An 11,197-nucleotide genomic window follows, 5' to 3' on the forward strand; every position below is an offset into this window, starting at 1 on the left:
TTGATAATACTCAGTACTAGGGAGGATGTGCAAAAGCAAACATTCTTATTCCTGCTGCTAGAATTATAAATTAATACCATCTCATTGAAGGGTAACTGGGAAATATCAATAATCTATAAGAAAAAAATATACCTTTTGGCTAGCAATTTCACTTGGAAATGTATCTTAGAGAAACATTCCCAGGAATGTACAAAAAGTACATGCGGAATAATGTTCTTGCAGCAGCACTCCTTAAAAAAAAAATTGGAAACAGCCTAAAGTTCCAACAATGAGACAAAAATAGTGTTTTATGCAAAGGGATACTATGCAAGTGCTAAAAAGAATGTGTTAGCACTATACCATTTGTAAATAAAAAGTTGCCCAAGATTTTTAAAAAGTGGCAGAATATTACATATAGTATGTTGCAATTTTGGTAGTAGTAATAACAGTACATTTAAAACTATAAAGTATGCATAAAAATCTTTTTAAAATATATACAAAGTATCAGAAATAGCTTAGTGGGAGGATTTAAATCATTACAAAGAGTCATCACTAACGATCTTACAGCTATTCAAAAAGATAAAATGAAATTATCTTGAAAAACAATGTCCAATACATTTGAAAATTCAGATGGAAAAATTCCTAGAAAAATACAACTTACCAAAAAAAATGATAATAAGAAAATATGAATAGGCTTCTCTTAAAGTAATTGAACACAGACTCACACTCAGCCAAATGGTTTGAGTTAAAAGACTATTAATACTAAGTGTTGGCAAAGCTAATGAACAACTGGAAATCTCATATACAGCAGGCTGGATCTGAAATTGGCACAACCTCTTTGGAAAAACTAGCAATTTCTACTAAAATTATAGCTAAGCATAGCTTATGACTCAGCAACTTTAATCTTAGGCTTATCCCAACAAAAATGCATATACATATACTAAAAGACACGGACAATGATGCATGTTCATAGGAGAACTATTAGTAATAACACAAAACTGGAAACATCTCAGATGTTCAACAGCAAAATGAACATGTATGTTCCAGCATATCCATGCACTGGAATTCTGTAGAACAATAAAGTGAACTATTACTACTTGCAAGAATATTGATACATATCACAAAAAATGCTGAATAAAAGAAACCTGATACAAAAAAGTACATACTTCATGGTTCCATTTATACAAATTTCAAAAACAGGCAAAACTATTCCACGGTCTTAGAAGTCAGAAGAGTGATTGCCCTCAGGAAAGAGAAAGGTGTTAGTGATTGGGAGGAGTTGGGAGAAGGGTCTTTGGGTGCTGACAAGGTTCTTTATTCTGAACTGAGTGTTGATTTCATAGGTATGAATATTTTGTTATAGCTCATTTAGTCAAACATTTTCTGTGTACTTTTCTGTGTTGCTGTTACCGTTCAATTAAAAACAAAAAAGAAAAAAAGGAATATATAATGTCAGTGCTTTATTGAAAGTAGTTGTCTTAGGTTCATCACCATTCAACTTATGCATAAGCCAAAATTTGAAAATAACATTTTTTTCTTTACAAAAGCTGGGTTGCTATGATCTCCAAAATCATAAATGTAGACCAATGGAAATATAGAGTAAATCAATCCGTTAGGCACTTAAAAACATTTTTAATTAAGATGTATTGCATTTAATGTATAAAAGTAACATATAAGGGAAAGTTTTATGCAATATAAAATTCTATTAAACAAATTGAGTCTCAAACTAGAATAATATTATTTATTATATCTTAGTAGGCATCTTGTCTATTGCAGATAGCAAATCTGTACTTTCAGTAACCATGACAATTAAATACTATCAGATTAAAAGCCTTAGGATAGAACTACTGTCTGTGGTTTGCAACGTTAGGAAGCAAAATTAGGACAGAAAAGCATAAAAATTTCTAATGCTTGGGTCAAAATTCTAATAATAAATATTTAAATGGCTTATTGTAATGGTCCATTGAATGTTTGAGAAACTACACATGCAAATTGCTGTAATGAAAGATCATTTTATTTATTTGTATCAGAAATAAAACATATGCAAATTTAGAATGATTTAATTCCTTGTGTTAAGACTAAATTTATTTGGGAGTCTAGGGATAGATTTTGGTCACTCAGAATAGCAAAGTTTTAAACCATGACTCACAAAATACTAAAACCAGCTATCATGGGGACTGGAGGTGGATGCAGAATAACACAATGATTAAAAACTTAGGCTTTGGAGTCAGATAAAATCTGAATGTGAATTATAGCCTCTCTGAGCATTAACTTTTTAATATCTCTAATTTTCTTGGTATGCAAAATGGTAATAATAAATTTAAAGAAAATCCATTTGACTGGTTTTGTAAAGTTTTGAGATGTCACATGGAACACATTTAAAACAATATCCAACACAAAGTGAGTGCTCAGTAAACGGGCACTGTTAATAATTGAAGTGCAATTATAGAGATGACATATGCACAAGTTGAATAGACAAATCCATCTTACATCTTAGTATTTTTAATTTTCAAATTAGGCTAGATCATGGCTCTAACATAGTACCCACCTATTTTTCATAAGTTTCTTTTTCAACACTTGCACTATTTCCTAAAAAATATATTTGACTCATTTGGTTCTCCAAGATTGTACAGAATATATGCTAAACCAAACTGAAGAGTAGAGTCAAACATTGACCATTTAATTAAGAAAATCCAGAAAAAACTATTTTAATTAGTCAAGTAAAAAAAGATAAGATAAAGAATATTGTACTTGTCACCAAAAATAAAAACATATATGCTCCAAAATAAAAAAAAGTGTAAGTGTAATATGGAGGGGAGTGTGTGTGTGTATAGTCTAAAAGATCAATTAAATAAATACAAGACTTTAAAATATGTTTAAACCAAAAACTTCTGTCAGCTTGTTTCTTCCAAGATTATTAAAAACCAAAGTGAAAACTATACATAGGTATTAATGCAGCAATTTTTTATTGATTGCTCAGGAATTCCAGTGGGTTATTAATATCAAGATCATTGTCCTTAACTTAAACAAAATGGTGGCAGTCACCCCTCAGTGAAATGTTTTGGGTAAGTGTAATACATGGAACACTCAACTATGAGTAAGATTACCTTAATACATGGAACACTCAACTATGAGTAAGATTACCTTACTTCTTGTCCACCCTTGCCACTAACCTGTGATCTTAGGCAAATCACTTATTTTTCTGACCTTGTTTCTTTATGTGTAAATGGGATTATTATGCCTTTTGCTCTAATTTTCAGAACTGTTGCAAAGGATCAAATAAATTTATGCATGTGACCATGCTTTGTAAACTATTAAAGATGACACCAATGGAAGACCTTTTATTAAAAAAGTAAAGAGGAATTAATTTTGCCAATAGTCACTTCTAACACTGCTAAATTTATATATCTACATTATCCATGTAATTATATATTTATCCTTCCTTCTAAAATGCAGAATTAAATTACACCTACTGATTTAGCATTTTGTAATTATTGGATGTCCTAGGCATGGCTTCTCATTACAAAATTCATCATTTAAAAACTCTCTTTTATTTATATTACATAAATCAGCAAAACCAAGATGTTAATTTTTGAAATATTGTGAAGACTGACATAGGTTCTAGTTTTTATTGATTGGTTTACAAGATAAAGATATGAATCCCTCATTTGTTGAAATACTAAAAGCTAGTCTTAACCTTCTTTTATTCAATTCTTCAGAAACTATTTATTGATTATCAGGTCTATATGTTCAGTCTTTCATCGGACACAAAGAAGAATAAGGTGTGGTCTCTATCCTCAAGGGCTTGCAGTGGGGAGTAACAGACAAGAAAACAGTTACAATGTAGTAATGCTAAGTGCTATGGTAGGGATATCAACAGGTTGTAATGGAAGCATTGAATAAGAGCTCAAAACTCAAGACTGAAAACTCCAGGAAGTTCTCCTAGAAATGGTGGCATCTGACCGGAGGCATGAAGAGGTTAGACAGGTCAGTTACAAGGCAATCAAGGAAACAGGTCACTTATGGCAGAGAATAGAACATGGAGAACATGGGAGGCCATGTTGGGAGAGAAGGGAAAACATGATGCATTGTGGGAAAGGCAAACAGTTTACTGTGACTGGCATCGTGGGAGACCAGAGATGAAAGAGATTTGGGTAAGGAGAAAATAAATTTAGAGAAGTTACCAGGGACCATTTAATAAAGGACTGTAGATGCAATACAAAGGATTTCAGATATCTTATTACAGAAAAAAGGAGGTATATAATAAGATTGATTTTAGAAAGAAAACTATGGTTATAGTATGTATTATAGAATGTACTTAGGCGAAGGGGACTATAAGAGAAGGGACTGAAACAGGTACTGTGACCTCTAAATATCTCTGTTTCTTACACAGAAAACAAAATCTTTATAAGATTAAATGACTGCCTCAAATCACACAGCTAGTAACTGGCTGAGCTGGGTTTTGTGTAAAGCTCTGCCTAACTCTTAACACCTATGCTCTTAGGGACCAGGCAACCTGCCTCTCATAAAAGAAACTAATGCTACTAACGCTAAGCATTGAGAGAGTAGTAACAAAACAGTGCAGGAAAAATGATGACACGCTCAGGTCTACACCATCAAAATCAACTACAGCGGTGAGCAATTACCCAATGAATTAAAGACCATCTGGATAATCCTGGGAGAAGCAGATTTAGTGCCTGAGTCATTCAGATAATTGTGCAAACAATGTGAGCTGCTCTGGCTGAGTAACCTGGTCATTAATATCTTCCATAGTGCATTTTGCCCTGTGGCACTTTTGAAATGGACAACAGTAGCTCAGAAAGAATTAAGGTACTATTCACTTCATGGGAGAGCCGCATAAAGAATAATAGTATCTTAACAGACTGAGAGTGTATTTTATGTGTCCCCAGGAGCCATTTCACACTGGGACATACCCATGATATACATAAGCCAAATTTCACTTCAAGAGAAGTTCAGCAATAGTACCCTCATAGGTGTGTTTTTATATTAAATTCTTTGTAAGGTGTCAGAAAGTTTTTTGAGCCATAAAGCAATAAGAGATGCTACCACAAATAGATTTACAAATTACAGTAAAGTATAAATTTCTGTATTTCAGAAAACATTTTTAAAAAGGCAAAAAACAAGGTGAGGAAAATTTTTGCTATATACCACAGATTTCCTATTACATGAAGAAAATACGAACACTCCAATGTAGTCAAATGAAATTCACAAATTAAGAAATACAAAGAGCTAATAAATGTGATCACATTTCTTGAACTCATCCAAAATCATAGAAACACAGCACAACTCACAAGAATAACTACATACAAAATTTCTACTATAGAAATGATTATAATTTTTTAAACCATAATACCAAGTGTTAATAAGCATATGGCCAAAGGGGTACACCTGCTGGTAGAATATAAATCTGCATAAACTTTTTGAGGAGTGATTTGGCAGTAAGTGTTAGGAGGCTAGAAATATTTATACTTTTGCCCTGATTACTTCTATATCATAAAGAAGTTGTGAGAAATGCAAATATTAATGTATATTTATGTTCATTTTCATAACTGTGAAAAACTGGAAACAAGGGCTCTATATAATAGGATAGTGACAGCCATAAAAACCATGGTTAATAAGAATATTACATGAAATGAATAAATGATTATGGTATGGCATTAAGTTAAAAAAGCTAAATACAAAAATTAATATTCACTATAAACTCAAATATGTAAATTGAAAATACTCATATATATTCATAGAATTAAGACTGGAATCTCTCTGTATGGTAGAATTTTCTTTATTTCCTATTTTTCTTTAATAGGTCTGTATTTCCTTATAATAATAAAAATGTTATTTTCAATTTATAATTAAATAAATGTTTGTATAAATTTCAATGCAATTTTGCACAATAGGTCATTCATATAACCAAAGTGAAATAATGCCCCATCCTCCTTCTGCTACATTTCCAAGGTCACATGACTGATAAGTCCTATTGTCAGGAGTCGAACCCAAGTTTCTCTTGCTCCAAAGTCAGTGCTCTTTAAGATTTGAACTAACTACAGTGAAAGTTTCAAGGTAAAGTAGAATCAACAATGAAAATTTAAAATACATTATACCAATAATAATATGTGGGGTCTTAGATTAAAGCAGAGAGATTTATACACTGGGAGAGTTGATAAATTGCCTGCTACACTAATCCAGGCATGCAATGACACATGAAACTGGCACTGGGGAAAGCAGATAAAGACACAAATTAGAGTTGAGAATAAAAATGTACAAATTAATTACTAAATGGATGGTAGACACTTGGAGGTAGAGGAAAGGAAGTGTTAAGAAGTAACTAACCACAAACCAGAAAGCCTAGAAAGTTACAGTATTTGCTAAAAGCCAGTTTAGGAGTCATGTCTATTGATGGGGAAAAAAGTAAAACCAATTTTCACTATGTACATTATCATTGCTCTAAACAGTATATCTACCACTAATAGCTATTATTTATGACTAATTACTATGGTCCAAGCCCTGTTCTGAACATTTTACACACATTATCTCCCTTAATATTAAAAAAAACACACACACACACAAGACACCTCTTATACAAGGGCTATCATAATCCCCAGCTAACTTGTCGATGTTCATTTCTGTGCACCATGATATATAAATATTAACACATGTAGGCTTTCTCTCAAAGCCTGTGTTCTCAGCCACCAGGGTAGTATTTGGCTAATGTGGGAGAGATTAGGAATGAAATTCAGAAGGAGAATTTTATTTCCAATAAAATAAATTGTCATCAATTTGGGGGATATACTTGAAGCAAGAAGCAGAAAGAGGAGATAAGAGGGAGACAAAAAAGGAAGGCGAGAAAAAGTAGGAAAAAATTATGACATTAGAACATTATGGTATCAAGGAGTAAAATTTCAAGGAGGAGATGAACAATATGGAAAATGGCAGGTCAGAAAGGAAAAACAATGAGCAATACACCAATAAAAAGAAAACAAACTTTGAACTTGAAGAGGAGGCGCTCACTGGTGACTTAGAACAGGTTCTGTAAAATAATGCAGACCATAGCCAATTTACGTGGACGGATGGATGGAAATGAGACAATTTGTTGATTTTTTAATAAGGCAATTACATGGCATGTTTTGAATAGGGAAATATGAATTATCTACCTTTCAACTCGGTCTCTAGTTGTTCTCAAGAGGCATAAGATACAAGAGAATATATAGAATAATCAGCACATAGTCATAACCACTACTGGAAAAGTAAATCATTATGTGGAAGGCTATAGAAATACCTCATGTCAACTACAACTCTCACAGAGAGGTTAATGAAACCAAAAGAAGTTTCCAAATGTACTTTCCAATGCATAGCCTTCTGTCAATAAATAGATTGTCCCCAAATCATTGCAGCACACATCTCATTTCTTATGGTAACGCTTCCTGAACAAGAATCTTTAAGGCTACTGAGAACTGTGTTCAATGTAGTAGGATATACAAAAATATAGGCTATAGTCTTTTTCTACAAAGTACTTCCTATCTAATTAGAAAACAAATCAGACAAACATATAAATGAGGATTAAGCAACAAAATAAGACTGAATATGATTACGTATCTAAATGAAAGTAATCTACTAGAGATTCCAGAGAAGTGATAACATTTTAAAAATCTATTTAGTTGATACATACCAATGTAATGTTATAATTAATAGTAGCCCTATTTATTAATGACTCACTATAAACCCATCGTAGTGGTGGAAACATACACACATTTTATTGAACCCTTACAGCAACCTGAAAATTCAGTGCTATGACTCTTCTTTTAAAGACAAGGAAACTGAAACATCAAGAGTTTAATTAACTTGCCCCAAATCATATAATCAAGAAGTTGCAGAACCAAAATTAAAAGCTAGTTCCCACAACCCGTGATAGTTAGCTTGGTAGATTAAATCACACACATCTAACTTAGCAAGTTAGAATTGTATTCTGAAAACTCAGAATTAAATTTTGTAGCAATACATGTCACACTAGAACTGAATAACCTTGGCTTATATTGTTCCTGGTATCAACACTGAGTAAATTATTTGACCAGGACCAAAAATTGTGGGAAGCTGAAAAATATTCTATTTGAGGGGAAACTGCTATGCAGTATAACTACACAGTAGATTGTTGGAATATTAGAGTTGAAATTTTTGGAGGACTCTTGCAAATCACTTGTGTCCCCTGAATCTTAGTTTTCTCATCTGTGAAAATGCAAAGGTTATCATCAGGAACAAATAATTCCAGGCAATAGGAAAAATAAATCCAAAGACATCTATAAAAGAAAATCCACGTAATACAAATAGATATGATATGCAACAGAAGCACAAATTTAAACATCAAGTCCAGAAGCAAAATCTGTACAAAGAAATATATCAAATCTACCCCTCAAAGGTTCTAACCGTTCCTTAGTTCTGCATCCTGGAAAGTGGTTGAGATCCATTTCCAGATCCCCAAATGCTGCTACCTAAAAGTTACCACCCAAATAAATTTGCTACCAAAAAAGGTACAGGCATAAGCAAACCATTATGCTTTGATGAGTTTAATAAAATATCCCAGATATGGTCTGTATTTATTTGATGTATATTACACTTCAGGCTAAGGTTCATATGTATGGACCCTGTGAAGCTGAAAAATGCAGAGAAATGACTAAAGATCAGATAGCACTCTAAGAATGTATTCGAAATAATATTTGAAAATATTGATCTTTATATGAGTTACAAAAACATTATTTCCTGCAGTGTTTCAGCAGTCTGAGTGCCTCTTCTCTGGCTTTCCCCCAATGGAGAATTTGATTCCCTTTTGCCCCTCCCACCCAGTGCTTCCAGATTGCTTCCCAAGGCCAAGGCAGCCGGCTCAGCAGCAGGGAAGCCGGGCTGGGTATGCAGGAGCTATATATAGCTCCACCTTGGAGATGTGCACACACAAGCACACACGTACAAATGTCTATGCTGGTTTTGGCATGAAAAAATGAGAAAAGGTTGCAGCTCTGCCCCCACCCTCCTTCCCATCATCCCAATTTTTCAGGAATTTTCAAAGCAGGGTGGCATCAGTTCCCAAGAGTGATGCAACGTCTGATTTCTCTGCAATTCTCCTGCCTACTGCATTCTGCCTACTGCTTCCAACAATCTGACTCCATCAGGAACCGGCACTGGGCCAACACCTACTACCCAGATGCGGTCACCCGGGGAGGCTGCCTCGCAGCCACTGGGAGCCCGTCCGGGCACAATCACTAGACTCCCTGGGAATCCCTCAGGCCGAATCTACCTTTTAGAAACTAGGTGAGCAGGTGGTCCCCAACACACGACGCCAAGCTAGGAGAGAAGGGGCAAAGCCTTCGCTCTCTCCCCTCCCTAATCTGCCGCAGATGGGGAGAAGGGCCCGCGTCTTCTCAATAGAGACGGAATTAACCGGAAAATGCCCTTCGAGTTGCGGGGATTTTCTCCCCACCCCCCACTCCCGAAGGGAGCTAGATCTTAACAGAGGGGCCGGGGACCAGACAAGCCCCTTGTCCCCCTCACCGCAGTCACCCCCAGTTTTTTCAGGGATGTGCTGGAGTCTAGACCCCGGTGTGGCGGAGACGGGCAGGTGCGGGCAGGCGTGGGGAGCAGAGCTCTCGGCGCTGTGCGAAGCCCCGCGGGCGGGGGCTGCTGTCACGTCTGCTCCCCGGCCCCTCCCCGCCGGCTCGACCTGGCCTCCCTTGGGCGAGTCGCCGGCGCGGGCGGCTGCAGCCTCCGAGGGAAAGTTGAGGAGACCCAGCTCCGGGGCTCGGTCCCTTCACCTGGCGCACTTCCCCGCCCGCGGCTACACCCGTCCCTCCCAGCACCCCGGCCACCTCCGCCCCAGCGCTCCCCGCGCCGCTCCTCACGGCGGGAACTGCAGCGGCCACGGGAGATTTGGGGGAGACGCGGGCGGGGCGGCGCTGGGGGAAGGGGAAGGGACGCAACAGCATGGAAATAACGCATTCTTCATTTTATCCGCAAAGGAAAACTCCTGCCTCATACCTGTTTCCCGCTCCTGCTCGCCTCGGCGCCGCACAGCTGGACCATACCCTACAGGTTTCCCACTTCTACTGCAAACACCTGGGAGCGCATCTCCCCACCCGGCGCCCCTCCTCGCCGCGGCGGAGCCCACCCTCGCTCCTTGACAGCCGGGGCCCGGCCTTCTAGCGCGGTTATTGGGGCAGCAGGCAGAGCGGGGCGGGGACCGCAGAGAAACCTGCGTCTCTGATTGGACAGCGGGGCTATCGCTCTCACGCCAGGGCCGGCGCCGACTGCGGACTGAGGTAGCTGCTAAACCCCAGCTGCAAAGGGTGTCTGCAGTCCCGGCAACCAAAACCTGCTGCTACTGGATGGAGGGCCCCTAAGAGGAGGGAAATTGGTTTGATAACTTGTCATTTTAGGCCCCGAGAGGGAGGGAGGCGCCGGGCATAACCAGACACCCAACACTTTCCTGAGCTTCCCTGAAGAGACCATCTGCTCTGGGAGATTTGTCAGGCCCAGATATCAGGGGCAGTGCCTGGACAGAGAAACATGAACTTTGGTTAAAAAATAGAAAAATGTGTGGGAAAAAAAATCACAAAATAGAAAGATGTGAGGGCTTTGTTTCAAGTTTCCGTTTTTGCCCAAACGTAACATGGCAGTTTTTGCTTTGTTTGTAGGGAAAAGATTGAACTGCTTATTCTGTAGCACAGAAAACTCCCCAAACATCCCCTAATAGGAACAGTGCTTCAATGGGAAAGTACAGAATAATAACATCTCACGAAAGAGTAAAGGAAAGAAATTGCATAAGGGACTTGGCTTGGGCAACTCAGTTGGTGGCAAAAGTTTTATAATAATTGCCACCAGACTGAAAATTAACCAATCTGTTACCTTTCTATAGCTATTAGTCCATCATTTATTTTGTGCTCAAACCCTGAGAAGGATGTGTAAGGCCCCCAAACCTAGGTGATCCCAAGGGTGCCTTTTGGGTAAAGTGGACAGGGTGAAATAACGTTGTGCCCGTTTGCCGTCTCTGCCATTTACTTACTTGGGTGGAATCTGGAAGCTATGGGACCAAGGGACTCCTTAAATAAGGGAGCATGATAGAAAGACCACAAATAAAACCTGGATGTCTTCATCTAGTGCCATAAATCAACACATTTGAAAGTGGGAAGAAGCCCTCAAGATCATTTACAGTGAACAG

The 11,197-nt window shown here is 37.6% G+C and overlaps 1 protein-coding gene across 1 annotated transcript in view; it reads right to left on the reverse strand.

Moving 5' to 3' along the window:
• Positions 1-10,172, reverse strand: part of CNTN1 (contactin 1) — a 262,852-nt gene extending 252,680 nt beyond the window's left edge. The window contains exon 1 of the mRNA XM_045554016.1: positions 10,018-10,172. The gene's annotated coding sequence lies outside the window, so the exon portion shown is untranslated. The remainder of the gene's footprint in view (positions 1-10,017) is intronic.
• Between the last annotated feature and the right edge of the window lie 1,025 nt (positions 10,173-11,197).

This window comes from Lemur catta, chromosome 6 (assembly GCF_020740605.2).
Source record: "Lemur catta isolate mLemCat1 chromosome 6, mLemCat1.pri, whole genome shotgun sequence".
Classification (NCBI taxonomy): domain Eukaryota; kingdom Metazoa; phylum Chordata; class Mammalia; order Primates; family Lemuridae; genus Lemur; species Lemur catta.